The sequence below is a fragment of the Mytilus californianus genome, unplaced genomic scaffold (assembly GCF_021869535.1).
Source record: "Mytilus californianus isolate M0D057914Y unplaced genomic scaffold, xbMytCali1.0.p SCAF_13, whole genome shotgun sequence".
In the NCBI taxonomy this organism is placed as follows: Eukaryota; Metazoa; Mollusca; class Bivalvia; order Mytilida; family Mytilidae; genus Mytilus; species Mytilus californianus.
In genome coordinates this window covers 3471606-3493114 of record NW_026262615.1, presented here as the reverse complement: position 1 = coordinate 3493114, position 21509 = coordinate 3471606, and the positions used below count along the sequence as shown (strand labels likewise).

Sequence of the window (21509 nt, the reverse complement as noted above, 5' to 3'; positions counted from 1 at the left end):
ATCTATTGAAGAATTTAGTAAAGGTTTTAAGTAATTTGTGCACATTTTCATGTCGAGGCCCGACTATACGATATGGCATTTTTCTCATTGTTGAAGGCTGTACGGTGGCCATTAATTGCTTCCATCCACTTCGTTTGATCACTGGTGGATAGTTGTCGTTTTGGCTATCATATTACATGTCCTAATTTTCATAGCGTTACTAACAGGTGTACATCAAAGAGACAGCAATCCATAATTCTGATGTATCTGTAGGTTTGATATTCTTTACATCTATCGTTTAATAGTATTACCCTGAGTAAACAAACATATGTACTCTCCATTCATGATAAAATAACAACACCTAATTTATTAGACGACTTTTGTTTACCGATATCTTCAAAAGAAACGGGGGTTTGAACTTGAACTACTAGTCCTTGTGAAGTCATATCCATAATTATTATATATAGTAGAATATCTCTAATCATAATCTTTCAATATAGAAATAAGAAGATGTAGTATGATTGCCAAAAAGAAAACTCTCCTCCAGAGACAAAATGACGTAGAAGTTATACTTTAAGTCGAGATGAATGATGAATAAATTCCACAAAGACGACCACACATACGACCAGATTATTAAAAAACAACATCAACAAGAGATGAAGCAAACAGCTAAAGAGACTTTTGACTTTAGACATGTACAAAATTATGACAGGGTAAACAAAACTCTACCCTATTTATGAGACTAAGTGGTATAGTTAAAACACACAATAATTAATCATAAAAAAATTCACAGTAGGACCAATATCTCTTGTTTTTGTTTCGCTCAAAGGTCTGCCTTTAAAAAACATCAAATTCTACTGGAAACCATTTTTCAAGAAGTTTACATATTTCGTTAAATTGATAATGTAAAGTTTGCTGTTCAACGAATTCTGATACAGAATTAAACATTCTAAATGTTTTCATAAAATATTGTATCCAGTTATATCGGTTATGAAAAATACCGAACACGATATAAAACGATTAAAAATTGTGTGCAGTTAAAGCATTCAAGTTCAAATTGTTGAATATTTTCCAATTAATTTGTTAGATGTTTTTCTTACAAGGTACATGCGCAGACTTGCCCCAATAAACTAGTTGGTCCATATTTAAATATATTTAAATATCAACAATATACTTTTTGAGATAAAGATTAAGACAAACTTTGCTTAATTTTAACGAGAACCTTAAGAAATATCTTCAGAATTGTAACTAGCGTTTTCAATCGGCAGATTAAATCACACCAAAAACACATTGAAATTCTTGTATTTTATTTTTTATTTAAGGCTTTTATGAATTATCAATCATTTTACAAATTACTTAATATGTCCTAGTAAGATAAAGAAATGTCTACATTATTATAACCTAAAAGATGTTGTTTGTTTATTCATTGCCCACGGAATAGTCGTACGGAATTTTATTATGACAATGTCCAGACTGGCTAGAGAAACTAATCGTATATCCATGATTTACACATAAAAGCTTATGAAGAAATACGTCTGGACTATAAACAAACATAGACAAACGTCTGGAATACGAACAAAAGATACAGATAAAACCTTTAACTGATTGTTTTCCTGTAAAAATCCTGGTTGTTGAACGGCAAGTCACGGAGTCAGATGTAAAACTGATATAATACACAAAAACAAATCAATTGTCTTATACAAATATATGTACATATTTATGTGCATCACAATAAAGATAACATTATATAAATAACACATAGGTGAGAGGGTGATAGAGCAGATTGTTACCCCGAGAAAACTTAGGCGAAGCTATGTCGTCTTGTAATAACAATCATCCGTATTTATTAAAGCGCACACTTTAGCAAGCGTCTCCGTGAAGGGTAATACGGTATTTGCCATGGGATAGAGTAAATTGTCTCCTTCGTATTAACCAATTAAAATCTGGCATTTTGACATGAAGTATAATAATGTTAAATGTTCGTGTGTCCGTAGCACTTTTCTGGATTTACCTTCACCAGGAATACTCAAACCAAAACATCATAAAAGCAAAAGAATTTAGATATCTGAATTCTTTAATTAAATAAAATTCCCATGCCTTGTCAATTTCTTTAAGGATGTTCGCTGCTATTGTTTTTGAATTTTTGCCAGTTATTCGGAATCCTCTGGTTTTATCGATGTAGTGCCATTATAAATTTTGCCCACTATCCCCTACTATTCTTTTCATAATTTTATTACATATAGTTTAAAAAGCCGTATTTGAATATCTTATAAAATACTTGTTATTTCTTAATTGTTTTTGAAAGAAAAAGGGTGTCAATGTTAAATGTATGAAAAATCTAGAAAATCATTTCCCGCCAAATTTTCATTGGCTTATACTTCGAAAAGAAGCACACGGATCCTTCATTTTTTTCTGCTTTGTTAGATCCTTTATTTATATACTATCAATTTATAACAGTCTTTTAAAAAGCTTGTTATTTTGAAACAGATTAGCGAACATCCTTAAAACGTTTCAAGTGTAACCATTGGTGTGGAATGATCTTTTGTTCACTCTTAGAGACAACTGTTCACGTTATTTGTTTATTTGATTTTTTTTTCTTTATATTTTAGGAAAAATCGACGAAGTCTTCCGAGTTATCGATGTCTGTATCACTCTGTTCAGCTCTTCATAAAATTGAATATCACGGCTTTGTGAAGTTAACCTGGCCTATAAATATCTTTGACCGGACATCATAATGAATGAACCGACGTTTGACCAGAACTTATCAAGTCATCTTCCGGTTTGCTAGTGAAAGAAAGAAAAACGCTTGTTTCTATCATGCAAATACACAAGTACAATCCGATAAACCATTATCAAATTACCATCATATTAACATTGTAAAGTATTAGCTGCTCGACACAATATGAAGCCTTTTTGATCTCGTTCGCTGCTCTCACTCGACAAAACGCTTCACAATATCAATATGCAGACAACCTGATAATTGGCACTTATCCGACATATTTTAATTTTTCTTACAACAGTAACACCAATAGAAGTCACACCTATACATAAATCACGTACAAAATGGACATTTTACGCTTCTGACTACAAAAGTGTAGCCTATTGGGACAAAAGCTTTAGCTCACATACCATCCGAACCATGCAATGAATAAAAATATCCCCGATTTAAATTTGATTTTGATGATTATATTGGCTCTCTCGTGCGTGTTGCTTTTCAAAATTTAACACTGTTGTTTTCCGTTTAAGGTGTTGGATATAATCGTTGCTCACGCACTGTGCACTTTATAGGTCATTATAACTGAAAGTACAACAATATCGTTCAGGAAAACTCTCAAAGGCTGTTAATATGTGTTGAACTTGTATAAAAGGCGATAACAAATTTAAAATTCGATTAAAAATGAAAATTCAATTTTCTTGGAGATTGAACTTAAACTAAATGCCATTGTCAAAAGCGATAAATTGATCAAAACATTGCATTTTAATCGTGCAAAATAACATTGTAGAAATAATACCTGTGCAATTGTCGTGATTCTTTGTAATGATTCAGTTTTTATTACTTTTTACTATTGATTTTCTTCAATTTTTACAATGTCATTAGTAGAACGATATTATGTTGTCAGCGCCTCTTTTAATGCATCAATGTTCTTTAAACCGCCTCGGTGGTCGCGTGGTAGCGTACTCGCCCTAAAGGCGAAAAGTCGTGAATTTGAACCCTAGACGAGTCACTCCAAAGACTTGAAAATTGGTATTTGCTGCGTCTCCGATAAGCACGCGTCAGTTAGGAATAAGATCAAAGACTGGTCGGCTCGGAGTCAGAATAATGTTCGGGTAGGGTGACATGTCCTTCTTCTCCTTGTTACCTTGTGAACTAGCACGTTGAAAATCTAGCTCAGCGTGTCGGTCTAGTACAAAGCAGGGTTTATATTTATATTACATGGTTGAATATGCATTTAATTTGCCATTGGACGCTAACCACCCATCCATACATCCATCCCTCCATCACATCACTATGATGTTCTAACAACAATGCATGCTTGTGTACATTAAGATGTACATTGTAAACGGATCAAAACAGAAATCATGAGAAAAACTTTACAGCACAAGCACCGATTTGGGAAAAGAAATTATTCGAGTTTTGGTTTCTAACATCAATGCACAACGCAAGTAAATATGGAAAAATGCAAATAATTTCTTTTTTACGTACTGTGTTAAATGATATAAACCTAGAAACACGAGTAACTCATACTAGTAATTTAAAACAAAGTTTGTATGATGTTTGATTGTGACACACAAAAACACCTCCACGTACCGATTTGGAAAACAGTTAAAGACATATACAATATATAGTGAATATCATATTGCTTTTTCAAAATCACACCCGTATCAACCCAAGACACCAATATAATCCCAAGAGCTCTGCTCGATGGATTATATTGGTTGAGGGTTGATACGGGGTGTGATATTGAAAAAGCCATATTATATACACTTTATTATATACTTCAAGTAGATGTTTTTTTTTTCACTCTTTAGTTGATGTAATACAGATTAGAAGTTTGATAAAACCTTTCAAGCGTGAATGATATCGATGACGTGACGTCACAGAGTTTTAGGGGTTTAAAAAAAGCTTATGTAATATCGATATCATCACGGATGGTTGATACAGAACTAAGTATATAATAAATAGTTTTTACACGTGTTTGTCTTTTGTCCTTAAGGACTCTGTAATTGGTGAAACATGTTACATGTATTATTTATCTACTTTTTCTCCCGAGAAACAGTGGTTTCAATGGTCTTACGCAATCCTACCTGTTTTTTTGTCAATTATTCATGCAGGCAAAAATAATTAAGTGTGTATTACATTCATATATTTTCAAATTTGATATGCCCTGGAAGGTTTCTTGCGTTTTATTTTCAATTTGAAAAAGGTTAATCATTTCTCCAGGCACATAATAAAATATCTTTACCTACGCAGATTCAAAATGAAAATGACAACGATAAAACAAAGCAATGCATGATTATACATTTTATGACTATTTTGTTATATGGATAAAAATATAAACAGATTTGCCATTAATTGAGAACTAATTGATTTTTTTTAACAAAAATTGTTAATGAATCGCGACAACTTTGTCATTTGTTTTACCGAAATAAAATCACTTAAAAAAGTTTGCAACTGTTTTAGTTATTAAAGGATAGATAAATATCGTGTTTTTATTTTTAGATGCTTTTATTAAATTCAATTCCCGATCTGATTAGAATACAAATCATGTGTCCACGCTTCGCTCACAAGATCTGACACTACTCTATTCTAATAATCTTTATATCAATCAACGAAATGTCTGCCTCCAAATTTCGAAGGTGTGTATCGTTACGACACAACTTGAGGATCCCGAAAGGTCGTTTTAACAGAAAGTAGAATGGAGCGTTTTCAGATCCTTGTAAGCGAAGCAAGGACATATGATCTGTTCAATTCCCAACTGCATGCAAAACCATTTAAACAATGTTAGTAAAGATTTAAAGCTTGATAAACACAATATCTATCAGACTTTTAGTTTTAATAAATTATTGATATGTTTTGCTAAATATTTCCTATTCAGCCCAGACGTCAATGACACAGTAAGATGTTATTGCACACGCACTGTTTCGTGTATCTTCTATCAAAGCTTTGGTGCTTCTTTATTGTTGCATTCAACGTAAACACGTATCAAGTTGTATGAAAAACCTACTCAGATTTTAAACCACGTCTTCATATATACTTTGAAATATAAACAAAAAAAAACGCAATCAAAATTAAACGAACAATCTCCGAAATTCTAAGATCTGGTACTAAATACGTATATCATATAATCAATTTTTGAAAAAAATTTCAAAAGGCATCGATTTTTAAGAATGGATAAAAGGAGACGAGAGTATACGTCAATGAGACATCTACACGTCAATGAGACATCAACTTGTCAATGACTGCAACCCGTCAATAAGACAGTAACTTGCCCATAAGATATCAACCTGTCAATGTGACAGCAACACGTTAATGTGATAGCAACGCGTCAATGAGACAGCAACCCGTCAATGAGACAACAACTTGTCCATGAGACAGCAACACATATGAGACAGCAACACGTCAATGAGACAGCAACACGTCAATTAGACATCAACACTTCAATGAGACAGCTCCATGTCAATGTGGCAGCAACACTTCAATGTGACAGCAACACGCCAATAAGATAGCAACACTTCAATGAGACAGCAACACGCCAACGAGACAGCAGCAAGTCAACGAGACGGCAACACGTCAATAAGAAAGCAACACTTTAATGAGACAGCAACACGTCATTGTGACAGCAACACGTCAACGAGACAACAACACTTCAATGATACAGCTCCATGTCAATGTGACAGCAACACTTCAATGAGACGACAGCAATACGTCAATGAAATATCAACACTTCAATGATACAGCTCCATGTCAATATGACAGCAACACTTCAATGAGACAACAACACTTCAATGAGACATCAACACGTCAATGAGACAACAACACTTCAATGAGACAGCAACACTTCAATGAAACAACAACACTTCAATGAGACAACAACACTTCAATGAGACAGCAACACGTCAATGAGACAGCAACCCGTTGATGATTCAGCAACACAACGCTACAGATATAGTTTTTGTCTTTGGATCATTGGCGGTATCATTCGTAATGACACAATATCTATCAAATTTTTCCATGGAAATTTTATCTTACTATAGTATAATTGTCATTTATTTCCTGTTCGTCGGCTTGCTGCTATGTAAACAAATCTCACGTTTTTGTTTGATTAATAGATGATTTTGATTAGAAAACAATTATCTGTAAAATTGAGACCAATAGCTAGAGCAAATTTTGGTACCGTGTACATAATTTCATCATATATGGAAAATGCATTGCTTTATATCGTTGAATATTATATGATATCAAGATTATTTGTTTTTTTTTAAATTGGCAATATTTTATCGCCTTATATAAATATATATAAACAATGGAGAAAATATATAGCACACAGCTGTCGTAAGAAAATATGTATATATATATACATGTATTAAAACGTGTGACTGATCAATAAATGACATGTGTGGAAAACAATGAAAAAATATATATCATACAGCGATCGCATGAGAATAACGAAGTTTGTATTAAAACATGTGACTGACTGGTACATAACATGTGTGGAAAAGAATGTAGAAATAATATTTATCATACAGCGATCGCAAGAAAAATATGTATGTATTAAAACGTGTGACTGATTAATAAATAACATGTGTGGAGATGGAATAATTATATCAAATGAGATCATCCTCTATAAAAACATATGTATTTATTTATATACTTAACATTTCGTCATCCTTTAAAAATTATTTCTGTTTAGAATATATTTCAATATATAATGCACTGCGATCTCCGCTGGAAAGTTGTCTTATTTGCAATCATACCATATCTCCTTATTTTAAATAGCACAGTTTGTGGAGTGTTCTCGGGCACTTTCTACTACAGTACTAGGACTATCTCGGGCACTTTCTACTACAGTACTAGGACTATCTCGGGCACTTTCTACTACAGTACTAGGACTATCTCGGGCACTTTCTACTACAGTACTAGGACTATCTCGGGCACTTTCGACTACAGTACTAGGACTATCTCGGGCACTTTCGACTACAGTACTAGGACTATCTCGGGCACTTTCGACTACAGTACTAGGACTATCTCGGGCACTTTCGACTACAGTACTCTTTCTACTACAGTACTAGGACTATCTCGGGCACTTTCCACCTATCTCGGGCAGTTTCTACTACAGTACTAGGACTATCTCGGGCACTTTCTACTACAGTACTAGGACTATCTCGGGCACTTTCTACTACAGTACTAGGACTATCTCGGACACTTTCTACTACAGTACTAGGACTATCTCGGGCTCTTTCTACTACAGTACTAGGACTATCTCGGGCACTTTCTACTACAGTACTAGGACTATCTCGGGCACTTTCTACTACAGTACTAGGACTATCTCGGGCACTTTCTACTACAGTACTAGGACTATCTCGGGCACTTTCTACTACAGTACTAGGACTATCTCGGGCACTTTCTACTACAGTACTAGGACTATCTCGGGCACTTTCTACTACAGTACTAGGACTATCTCGGACACTTTCTACTACAGTACTAGGACTATCTCGGGCTCTTTCTACTACAGTACTAGGACTACCTCGGGCTCTTTCTACTACAGTACTAGGACTATCTCGGGCACTTTCTACTACAGTACTAGGACTATCTCGGGCACTTTCTACTTCAGTACTAGGACTATCTCGGGCACTTTCTACTACAGTACTAGGACTATCTCGGGCACTTTCCACCTATCTCGGGCAGTTTCTACTACAGTACTAGGACTATCTCGGGCAGTTTCTACTACAGTACTAGGACTATCTCGGGCACTTTCTACTACAGTACTAGGACTATCTCGGGCACTTTCTACTACAGTACTAGGACTATCTCGGGCACTTTCTACTACAGTACTAGGACTATCTCGGGCACTTTCTACTACAGTACTAGGACTATCTCGGGCACTTTCTACTACAGTACTAGGACTATCTCGGACACTTTCTACTACAGTACTAGGACTATCTCGGGCTCTTTCTACTACAGTACTAGGACTATCTCGGGCTCTTTCTACTACAGTACTAGGACTATCTCGGGCACTTTCTACTACAGTACTAGGACTATCTCGGGCACTTTCTACTACAGTACTAGGACTATCTCGGGCACTTTCTACTACAGTACTAGGACTATCTCGGGCACTTTCCACCTATCTCGGGCAGTTTCTACTACAGTACTAGGACTATCTCGGGCACTTTCTACTACAGTACTAGGACTATCTCGGGCACTTTCTACTACAGTACTAGGACTATCTCGGACACTTTCTACTACAGTACTAGGACTATCTCGGGCTCTTTCTACTACAGTACTAGGACTATCTCGGGCACTTTCTACTACAGTACTAGGACTATCTCGGGCACTTTCTACTACAGTACTAGGACTATCTCGGACACTTTCTACTACAGTACTAGGACTATCTCGGGCTCTTTCTACTACAGTACTAGGACTATCTCGGGCTCTTTCTACTACAGTACTAGGACTATCTCGGGCTCTTCCTACTACAGTACTAGGACTATCTCGGGCTCTTTCTACTACAGTACTAGGACTATCTCGGGCTCTTTCTACTACAGTACTAGGACTATCTCGGGCTCTTTCTACTACAGTACTAGGACTATCTCGGGCTCTTTCTACTACAGTACTAGGACTATCTCGGGCTCTTTCTACTACAGTACTAGGACTATCTCGGGCTCTTTCTACTACAGTACTAGGACTATCTCGGGCTCTTTCTACTACAGTACTAGGACTATCTCGGGCTCTTTCTACTACAGTACTAGGACTATCTCGGACACTTTCTACTACAGTACTAGGACTATCTCGGGCTCTTTCTACTACAGTACTAGGACTATCTCGGACACTTTCTACTACAGTACTAGGACTATCTCGGGCTCTTTCTACTACAGTACTAGGACTATCTCGGGCTCTTTCTACTACAGTACTAGGACTATCTCGGGCTCTTGCTACTACAGTACTAGGACTATCTCGGGCTCTTTCTACTACAGTACTAGGACTATCTCGGGCTCTTTCTACTACAGTACTAGGACTATCTCGGGCTCTTTTTACTACAGTACTAGGACTATCTCGGACACTTTCTACTACAGTACTAGGACTATCTGGAATTTAATGAACGGAGTAATAAATACATAAGAGATCCAAAATCTATATGATTAAGATGATTCTAAGATTAAAAGTTCAGAAGATGTTAATTTATGCATACTAACTTTATTATCTCTACTCCCTTTATCTATAACATAATTTGTTCAGCCTACACTTCTTAAATTTGTATACGCATCTTAAATGCATGTAATAATAACATTATTACAAATTTGTCTCGCTGTTTTGGTTTGAAAAGTTAATTCTTACAATTGGGCTTCTTATGATAATAGTCACGTCAGCAGCTAACAAAACATATCGTAAATTTAAAATGCTCTACTGAAAGAACCCATTAGAATCGTAAACTTCATTTACTGGAAGCAAAATTAAATTTAAAAACACGAATTACAAATTGAAAAACAAATAGAAACATGTTTGCTGTTAAATGAGGGATTCATTGATATTCGGTGTCATAGACGTGATAAATATACCAAAACTATTCTATCAGTCGTGCGTATTAACGACTCATAAATAGTTTATGTCACTAAAAAAAGAAGTCTTTAGAATCAACAACAACAAAAATCCCACAATATTTCTCGTAGTATAATTAAACATGCACGATATTATTAATAAGTAAACATAATCAATGTTTTCAGATGTCATGACTTGTTCTTAAATTTTATTACTGTATGTGTTGTATTGTTTTTCTCTTTCCAACATCGTGTTTAATTGGCTCTATCTATTGACTAGCAATTTTGTTTGTTTTGTTCACACATCGTTGTCAATATAATGGAATTTGATGCGACTGTCATACAAGTGAGAGGTTTAGCTAGCTTTAAAACCAGGTTCAATCCACCATTTTCTACATAAGAAAATGCCTGTACCAAGCCAGGAATATGACAGTTGTTATCCATTCGTTTGATGTGTTTGAAATTTTGATTTTGCCATTTGATTGGGGAATTTCCTTTTTGAATTTTCCTCGGAGTTCAGTATTTTTGTGATTTTACTTTTTTGGCACATATTTAATCACATGTGTACAATAAATATATACTTTATATTATGTCAAAATTCATACATAATTGATAAATCTTGTATCCTATCTTATTTGTTTTTTTCAGGATATGACATGGTTATAAACTAAAACAAATGTCATTATGGACGAATTTGATATTGTTTTGATATACCTACATGAAAAATGTACGAATAAAAAATGAGGTTTATATAAAAAAAAAATAAAAAGAGACAGCAAGCAAACAACACAAACAAACCTAAAAATTCAAGAGGTCAAGATGAGGGCGTCAACTATAATAGACCTCAATTAAAATGTCATCGAAAGTTTATCATCTTTGGCAGGTCATATTAAAATGTATACTATGTCCGGGTCTTTTCTTTTGTGCCAATTGGCATTTCATTTGCGCCAAAAAAAAAAATCTTTCATTTGCGCCAATAATACAAGTACATTGTAAATACATGTTAACATGGTTAATAGACTAGTATAAAATAGTTTTATTCAAAAGAGACTATTAATGATAACGTTTTTGATTGCATAATAAAACGTTTTCATCCAAAATCAGTCATCATAGCCATAATGAAAGCACTATACACTGATAATATAATAAGAGACTTTTCATAATAATGTTAAAACACTGTTTTGATAATGTCCATTTTGACATCTCAAACATGTGAACGCTATATAATTTTAAACCTAAGTGACTCATTTTTTTTATATATACTAGAAATGAGTATATGAACTCGATTAGTAACCCAGGAGGGAATACCCTTAAAAAAATCTTATTCACAATAGAGTAAAGAATATTTAAACTTTTTCGTTATATGTTATCTGTAAAATGGCGAAAATGTAGATTTTATATTTTGGCGCAAATGGAATATAACCTTGTGGCGCAAATGAAATATTGGAATTTGTAAAATTTTGCGCAAATACAATGCGCCTATTATGTCGAGTGTTCAACACATACTTAATCATACGTTTTTACTCAATTTATATCCTCAGTGACATCTCTAAATTCATGAAATATCGAAAAACCATAAACCTTTAGGAAAGCGAATGTTATATCTATTGACTAGCAAGTTTCCCTGAGAGACAGGAAACTTCTCTAGGGGCTTAAACGTATAAACAGTTAACCGAAAACTTAATGTCAAACGAATGGGAGATATTTCAAATACTTAATGTCAAACGAATGGGAGATATTTCAAATGTCAAACGAAGGGGAGATATTTCAAAAGCTTAAAAGCAAACACGACTTGAAAGCATTTTACGTTAGGTATTAATAGACACTTCTTACGTCTTGAGAAACGTAAAACCTCCGCCAATCCTCTTCTTTCATTTGCAAACTGTCTGAACTAAATCAGAAATGTGACAGCCATTCACTAAGAAGTCCAATCAAGGGTTTGTTACCAGTCTACGTTGACGTTGTTATTTTGTAAATATACAATGAAGTTATAACTTTGTATAATGTATCATTCGTACATTAAATTGAATCTACATGCACCTATCAACCGAAGCGAAGCGAAGGCGAGAGCAAACAATCTCCTTTTTCAGGTATACGTTTCTTATTTACTATACTGAATTTTCTGTTTTTATTGAACTTTTAAATTGTTGATGAACAACTTCATTGCCCGTAGTAAAAATTCAAAAAATATCCATACAATAGTCTACAATGCACTTACAAGAGATTAAGTAAACAAAATTGTTAACTGATTATATCGAGTAGTATATCAAGCAAACTAAAATGTACATGGTATCTAATTTAAAGCTTGAAGTTAATGCATTTATTTTAGATATTATATTCAAACTGAAGTGTTCAGTAATGATCATTAATATCTATATTTGTCAAAGCATTTATTTCTTTAACCAAAATATTTCTCTAATCTTCACATTTGTGCACTCTTAAACCTTATGGAACAAATTAGTGAATAAAATAGTATCTAAAGCTGCATTTGTAAGCAGTGTATTTATTATTCTACACCAAGATGGAACCACAAATTGGTTGCTTAACTGAGTTATTATTACTAATGATTTTTTTAGTTTATCAATTGTCAAAAAGCTTCTTACTTCTTGATTTAATTCGTTCCATAATCACACTGATGATGGACAAATCAAATTTAGAGAATATCTTCAGCCTCGTAATGAATTCTAAATTCTGTTTGATGACATTAATTTAAATCATTCCCTCTTTTTATTAAGGGGAATCATGTAAATATTCAAGTACCCATGGCCTTTAAATTTACAACATTTAGAACAAGTCTGCATTGCGTAATTGGAGAGACGGGACCAAATTTCAAACTATGAAAGTCTCGGATTAAATTGGCGGCGATTTGATATTTTTTAGAAATTCATTTACGTACTAAATAATTAGTACAACAGTTAAAATTATAAAACGAGTCTAGACTAGTTTCATTAGAGATATAATTGATCTATATGATCATTAAATTTTATTATATGACTATAAAAAATCTTTTTTCTCTTTGGCTAAAAACGTAGGGAATCTTCTTTGATAAACGTTATATTCCCCGCGGGTGGTGTTGCTTTGTTAGCATTGCTTTGCATGCAATGAAAAAAGAACATGACCTATAATGGTTTACTTTTATAAATTTTGACTTGGATGGAGAGTTGTCTCATTGGCACTCATACCACATCTTTTTATATCTATATAGTAATTGGTTCCAGTGTTGCAAGTATAGGTCCACTTAACGTTTTTACGTCGATAGATTTAATTTGCGCCCAGAAATAAAACAGTAAACCCATAGCCCCTGAATTATTTTTGCTCGCGTGGTGACAAGAATAATAAGACGTTATTTTGAATGTTTAAAGGCCTATATCATATTTTTTAACATGCATTTTACATACATATCTAAATCTTATTCACGCTACACATAGTTGTTGAAGATCAGTTGGATACACAATTGCAAAGTTTACATGTTTTTTTAAAGATTTTATTTGAAAAAGACCCATAACAGAATTGTAATAGATTATATCTGTTATTAATACATAGGTTAACTTCCAATAGTTTTTTTGTTAAAGTTAAGAATGATCCTCAGTTTCAAATGTCAAATTGTTGCTGAAAAATAAAGCCGATTTTACAAATTATTATGATATCATTAAATATTAGTAATACAAAGAATGTGGGATAAATGGAAATACATGTGACCAAAAGTAATACGGGAATTCACATTTTCATTACGTACTGGAGATTTTCGGATAATTTCAGGAAATTTCGACGGCTGCTTAGGACGAGTTTCGGTTTCAAAGACCAAAATTCAAGAAAAAAAAAGAAGAAAAAAAAAACTCTAAAACAACAGGTTTAACGGACGAATGATCAGACATAATTATTACCATACACCCCGCTTTCATAACACCGGATATTCTCACAGAGGCGTTCACTCAATTCCTTAAAGGTGAAAAACAGCAAAATTAGTATTCAGTTTTAATCAAATTTTGCAGGGAAAACAATCATCTTTTGAATTAAAATCTTAAAATTTATGTCCTTGCCTTTATTAATACTCCGTTCCTTAGCCTTCGTTTGAAATTCGTTTGAAATTAATTGCTAAAAAGTAGCTGAGTGCATTCAAATGAAATTAAGCATTTCTCTTTGACAATTTTCCTACTCGATATTGCAACACTGATTTGAAATTTGATATAATATATTGCAATGTCGTTACCATTCAATCTTCTTAATGTTTATGTGCTGAATTTGATATTTCATTTTTGAAGGAAAAAAGTTGTAATATGAAATCCTAAAACTCTGTTTTTTTATATTTTCAAAAGTCAGTACTCTATAAATTGCCACCATCGAATCAACATTGATCCATTTTAAATACTAAACTACATCACAGTAAAATTCTGCATTTAAACTTCTGATAAACCATAGATCTGTCAATGCAGTCACTGAGACCATAACAACGACTTCCGACCGGTTGACATATTCTTGACTTAGTGAACTAGTAAGTATTTTTGGGGGCATAAAGTGAATGATACACATCCGGTTTATGGGGATGATACACATCCGGTCTATGGGAATGATTGTGTTGCGGCAATGCTGTATATGTGGTTTTTCTTTTGTTCATTGTGTTATCTGTGTTTTTGCAGCTCATAGCTTTTGATTGCCCTCCCTAGGTATCTTAGTTTTCTTTTTGAATATTTTAGAAACATTTAGCTTCTAAAATAAGTTTCCATCATTTTAAAAATATGTTTGTAGTTATTAAAATTATATAAAATTGAATACATTTTATTTTAAAACCACAACTTTTAAAAAGGGACTTTAAAGCATAATGCAATAGGAACTGCACACTTTTTTCTCTTAAAGTTAAATTAGAATTTATTGTTGGTTGCTTAACGTCCAGTGGCAAATATGTCATGCATGTTAAGCCTCAGAAGCCTCGTTGTAGCGTGGTCGATTCGGATGCGGAAGGGGTCGAACCAAAAACTTAAAAATTGGTGTATGTTGCTTCTTCTCCAAGAACGCATCATATAGGAATAAGCAATGTGCAGTCATTAGTCATAGTTTAAACAAATTAGGACTCCTATTATCTTAGTTTGTAAAAGTTTGTGGACAAAACTTTATGAACCGTATTTGCGTTTCTATCTTGTCTTGAAGATTTAGTTTTGAGTCTTTTTTTATCATTTTGTTACTTTTACATAGTTGGTATTGGCTTACTAACGATTAAGCATATATAGCAGTTATTGATTATGACCTTTAACGTCTGGTGAAAAATATCACATGCATATCAAGACGAGCCCATCTTAATATGATTTGAATATGTACTAAACTAGACATGCAGAGCTGGATTCTTTAACGTGCTATTTCACCTTAGTTTAAACATATTTGAATGCAAAATGGATAGGACACAAGTTATAACAACATAAGTGATGTCCTCTCCCTATAACAACATCAACACAAAATAAATTAAAATTAGATTGCTAGTTCACTGGTAACAGTTTGCAAGAAAACATGTCACCCTACCTTGACATATTACTCTGACTCAAAGCGCAAACTGCACATTGCTTACTCCTATACGTTCTTGGAGGAGAAGCAACAAAAACCAATTTTCAAGTCTTTGGTTCGAACCCTTCCGCAACGAGGCCACCGAGAATGAATAAATTATGATAAACATTATACAGCTTTACATCTACAACTACCAGTATTTAGTGACGTCAACTTGGTTTATTGTGAAATTATTTCTTTTTCTGACCTAACTATGACGTGGCTTGTATTTTTTTTATCTTGCTGATAGGTGTTCATGAGCTCAAGTTTATGTAGATAGGTCTTCCGATAAAATACTTTGTCGGAACACAATATGAAAACCGTTTTGAATTTTCTATTATAATCGAACGTTTTCTTTCTTGCGATACACTCGTTTTAAGTCTCCGTCCAAATATAATGAATCCCTAAAATGAGAATATAGCTTTAAATGAAAGAAATGTTTCTTCAATTAAGAAATGAATGATTCTTTGTGTAATTTTATTGGTGTGTAAAAGTGTTGACCGAAGCACATTTTGTATGAAAAGCTTCATTTTAAAAATGTGTGTACGATCAACACTTTTACAACCTTATCAAATTACTAAAAAAACATTCATTTCTTATTATCGCATTTTTATGCTAAGACCATGAAAAAAAAGTTTTATCAAGTTTTTTCTTTTATTTACCTGTGCACTTTTTTAAGGAAGCACGTGACATCACAAATGTAACATTTCATTTTGATATGAAAGTTAATTTTTGTAGCGTCCCCCTGTTCACCTCCTCAAGATTGAATTCGAATTGTTCTTAGCTTTTTAGAGCATGAATTAACTTACATTGGAAGCAGAAAGGAATAACAACTTATTTCAAGTACCATGCAGAGATATACACGAGAGAAAATGCTATGAACAAAATCTTGAGAGAGATTAGCATAACTTGGTATAATGCTTTGAGTTTTACAACAAAACAAAGCAACGACAATATTAAATGAACAGACATTAAAAAGAATTCAATTTATTTCAAGATAAATGTACGCGTTATACCCTTCTTAGAAGAAGCGTTGACATTTATCTTACGATACTGTGGTATAAATGTACGAAATAGTCCATTCTTAGAGGTAGTTAAGTTACACAATTCAATTTATTTCAAGACAAATATACGCGTTATCCCCTTCTTAGAAGAAGCGGAATAATTACATTCATACTATTGTGTATTGTAGGATATATATTGATCTTAATGCAATATTCCTTTTTACATATCCAGAAATGTTCGTAGTTGTAAATGTGTATTTTACTAATAATTGTTTAGATAAATTCAAATGAATCTAAGATTATTTGATATCAATTATGAAATGCTAAAACTAGATAAGTTTGACTTCCTTTTAGGTCCCTTTTTATCATACAGCTCTTCACGTGTTAGGTATTTATACATATTTGGCCGGTTTTGTTTTTGTATGAGTGTTCCTGATGAAGGTTAATTCAGAAAAGCGCTTTCGTATGCAACAATTCTGCAAATTGATTTTAATTTAAGAATAGATACAAAGCTCTTGTATAATTAATAGACAAATGAAAGTATTTATATGATAATTGCAGTTATATTGATCAACACAATCTGAAATCATGGTCTGGATATAAAAAAAAAAAAAAAACATCTTACATTCAAAATATTCTTACATAAAAGTATTAAATATAAAATAAAATGCATTACCTGAGCAATTACGTACACAATTTAATATTTTCCTGGATGATTACGGAAACACTGACATAACCATTAAAATAAGTCTAATCATCAACAGACAATTAAATACTGTTTTCTAACAAAGTTATCCATTAGCAGAGTAAAATTCCCAGTAGACATAAGTAACAGTTTTGATTTAATGAAAAAGTACAAACATTTGTAGAAACTGAGCACTTATTATAAGCCTGGTATCTTTGATGAGTTTTTAATAAAGAGAAATGCATTAACTATTATCGACAAAATAGTACTCCTCGGTTTCACCACTGACACTAATCGCTATTAGATATTTCTATCTAAAACCGTTGGTTAAAGGCTACTGTCACTGATCGGTTTATAGATATTTCTATCTACAACTATTGGTTAAACGCTTTTCGTCACACTGCAGCAGTGGGAATTAAGTCCGATTTGGTATGATTGCTGTTATGTGATCTTACAAGCATGATAATATTGGAGGAGTTGTGCCTCATGAAATTGTACAAATGGTAAAAGCTGGTTTCCAATATTGGACAGAAATTACTGATTCCCAATGTTTGACAGAATTTACTGATTCCAAATGTTTGACAGAATTTACTGATTCCCAATTCTGGTCAGAAATTTCTAATGTCGAATGGTGGCAGAAATTACAGGTTCCAAATATTGGACAGAAAATAACTGGTTCCCATTGTTGGACAGAAGTGAATTATGGAGTTATTTCCAAGCAATTGTACGATAATAATTGGTATTTTATTTATGACATTTTGATATTTTCTAATTCCTTTTTACAGTACATTATCACGTTTTAACTTTCCAATCTGTTGCAAGTTATTAAACATGATAAAGATCAAAAAGATTTCTTTTAGAAGAATTATCTAATGATTGAACTTCATTCTGTACTGACATCCGTTCTAGTGGAAATAAAAGGAAGAACTCGGTAGAACACACATGCCAATTTGGTTATTATTAAAACTGTTGTATGTAAGATATATTTTTCTGTTATTTGTTAATCGAATTAAACGTTTTTCCACCGTAAAGGATGTGAAAACAGTCAGTGTCGTAAAGAAATGACATAGGAATTAGTTTTGTTAATTATTTCTCTATCTATTTTATTATTTGAGCTATGCAATATAAAATTGAGAATGAAAATGGGGAATGTGTCAAAGAGACACCAACCCGACCATAGAACAGACAACAGCAGAAGGTCACCAACAGGTCTTCAATGCAGCGAGAAATTCCCGCACCCGGAGGCGTCCTTCAGCTGGCCCCTAAACAAATATATATACTAGTTCAGTGATAATGAACGCCATACTAAACTCCAAATTATACACAAGAAACTAAAATTAAAATAATACAAGACTGACAAAGGCTAGAGGCTCCTGACTTGGGACAGGCGCAAAAATGCGGCGGGGTTAAACATGTTTATGAGATCTCAACCCTCCCCCTATACCTCTAGCCAATGTAGAAAAGTAAACGCATAACAATACGCACATTAAAATTCAGTTCAAGAGAAGTCCGAGTCTGATGTCAGAAGATGTAACCAAAGAAAATAAACAAAGTGACAATAATACATAAATAACAACAGACTACTAGCAGTTAACTGACATGCCAGCTCCAGACTTCAATTAAACTGATTGAAAGATTATGTCTTATGTATATAATTTATATATTTTTATACCTATTCAATGATAACATATTATCGGACATTTTGAACCGACTTTAAATCCTCGGCTGTTAGTATTTGACGTCTTGAATCTTTGTTCCACAGAAAAAAGATGGTAACAAGTAAAATAACAAAAATACCGAACTCCGATGAACATTCAAATCGGAAAGTCCCTAATCAAATGGCAAAATCAAAAGCTCAAACACATCAAACGAAAAGATAACAACTGTCATATTCTTGACTTGGTACAGGAATTTTCTTATATAGAAAATGGTGGATTAAACCTGGTTTTATAGCTAGCTAAACCTCGCACTTGTAAAGCATTTCGTTGAGTTTGTGAAACTCAGTACAAGTGACTCTTTCACCTTATAGAATTTCGAATTAAGAATCCTTCAAAATACTTCATCTTGTTTACTTCTTTTTGCAATTAAATGTAATATAATTAAAAAACGCAACTGCTTATACGATGTATAGTTATTACGTCATTATTTCTATCTACAAGCTATTGTTGCTTCCATTCATTTTGTGTTCAAGGACACGTGATCGTGGTTCCTATAACACATATGACGGACGTGCCTGCTACATATAGTATGAAAATTACCTGACATTAAATTTTTATTTTTGTGAAAACCGAATGAGTATGTATTGACGATTTATTACTTGAATGGGTTCTTTTCAGATGAAATGAGTTGTAATGATAATTTATTACTTGATTTAATTCTTAAAAGATGAAATACTATTTATGCAAAGGCGACATCTGCAGAATCGTTTTTTTCAAATCTAAACGAGGCCACGCGGTGCTATCAATATCGAATGCTAAAACATTTACGCCCATTCGTGAATTTAATTTTATATGATAATTTCTGAAGAAGTTTGCCTTCGCAAAATGTTTCAAACCTCGCTTTTTAGAGGTGTTTAAGAAATATTGACTTTCAGTCATCTCTCATTTTAGAAATCGAAAATGAGGATATATCTGGTTTTTTCCCTATACTGCGAAATTTCTTCAATGGAAGAAAGGGCCACCTATACATTTCAATAAAGGCAACAGTAGTATACCGCTGTTCGAAACTCATAAATCGATAGAGATAAAAACAAATCCGGGTTACAAACTAAAACTGAGGGAAACGCATCAAATATAAGAGGAGAACAACGACACAACAAAAACACATTAAAATGTAACACACACAGAAACGAACTATAATATAACAATGGCCATTTTCCTGACTTGGTACAGGACATTTTAAGAAAAAAATGGTGGGTTGAACCTGGTTTTGTGGCATGCCAAACCTCCCGCTTTTATGGCAATGTTAAATATAACATTAAACTGACAACATTACATGACAGGATTACAATACAAATAAATGGGAGACAATACAATATGTGTTTTCATACCTATTCTAATAATTAAAATAATTCATTGTTGGGCATTGCCTCCACATGGGTCATATACTACATTTATGTATTTAACGATAACAATACTGTATTGGAAGAGTTTGACTTTAAGCATTAAGTAGTTGTATATAAGACATAAACACTACGATTCAACTGATTTTATAATTGTTAGAGTTACCTCCGCTAATTGAAAACAAAAGTTCGATTTTCGTTGTCTTTTGTGTTGTTCTGTTTTACAGTATATAAACAAATTCATCATAGATACCAGGATTAAAATTGGGTACGACAAACGCGCTTTTCGTCTACAAAAGATTCATCAGTGACACCCAAATAAAAGAAAGTTAAAACGTAATTTATTCAATCAATGAATGCCAAATAAAGAATATATAGGAAAATACCTCTAACCCAAATCCCCCCTATGTTTTGTTAAACTAGAAAGATGTTAACTTTATAAGTTTTGTTGAAATATTATTCAGTTTTTTATTTTTCTGCTGATCTAAACAGATCTAAATGCCACTTTAACGGAGTAGATATTTTCGTTTTGGCATAACACACCTTTTTTACATAAATTTAGCACATGCACTTATTTCATAATAAATAAAAAAAAATTAAAAAATTCTTACCTGTCAAGGTTTAAACAAAAAATGTCCAATAATTATTATAATTGATCCGACTTTATTTTCTTCTTATTTACATCACAAAAGTCTCGTAATTACAACCTAACTGATAATTGCGTAAATACCGTCTTTACATTTAGTTCAAATCAAATAAGTGACTGCAAGACTTATACTGAATTGATATATAATTGTATATACTTTTCTTACTATTCCTAGTCTACTAAATCAATACAAACTGACACCTGCCATAGATATGAAATACTATATATAATCTTTTTTTATTAATTTATATACATATATATATTAGCCCTAACAGTAGGCAGATCCGATCATTACAATAAGAAGATATCAGTCAGGGAGAAAAGATCTTGTTTAATTCCATCATAATG

The 21509-nt window shown here is 33.0% G+C and overlaps 1 protein-coding gene across 1 annotated transcript in view; it reads right to left on the bottom strand.

Annotated features, from left to right (window-relative positions):
* Nucleotides 1-17698, bottom strand: part of LOC127723021 (FMRFamide receptor-like) — a 31357-nt gene extending 13659 nt beyond the window's left edge. The window contains exon 1 of the mRNA XM_052229425.1: nucleotides 17446-17698. The gene's annotated coding sequence lies outside the window, so the exon portion shown is untranslated. The remainder of the gene's footprint in view (nucleotides 1-17445) is intronic.
* Nucleotides 17699-21509: the final 3811 nt, after the last annotated feature.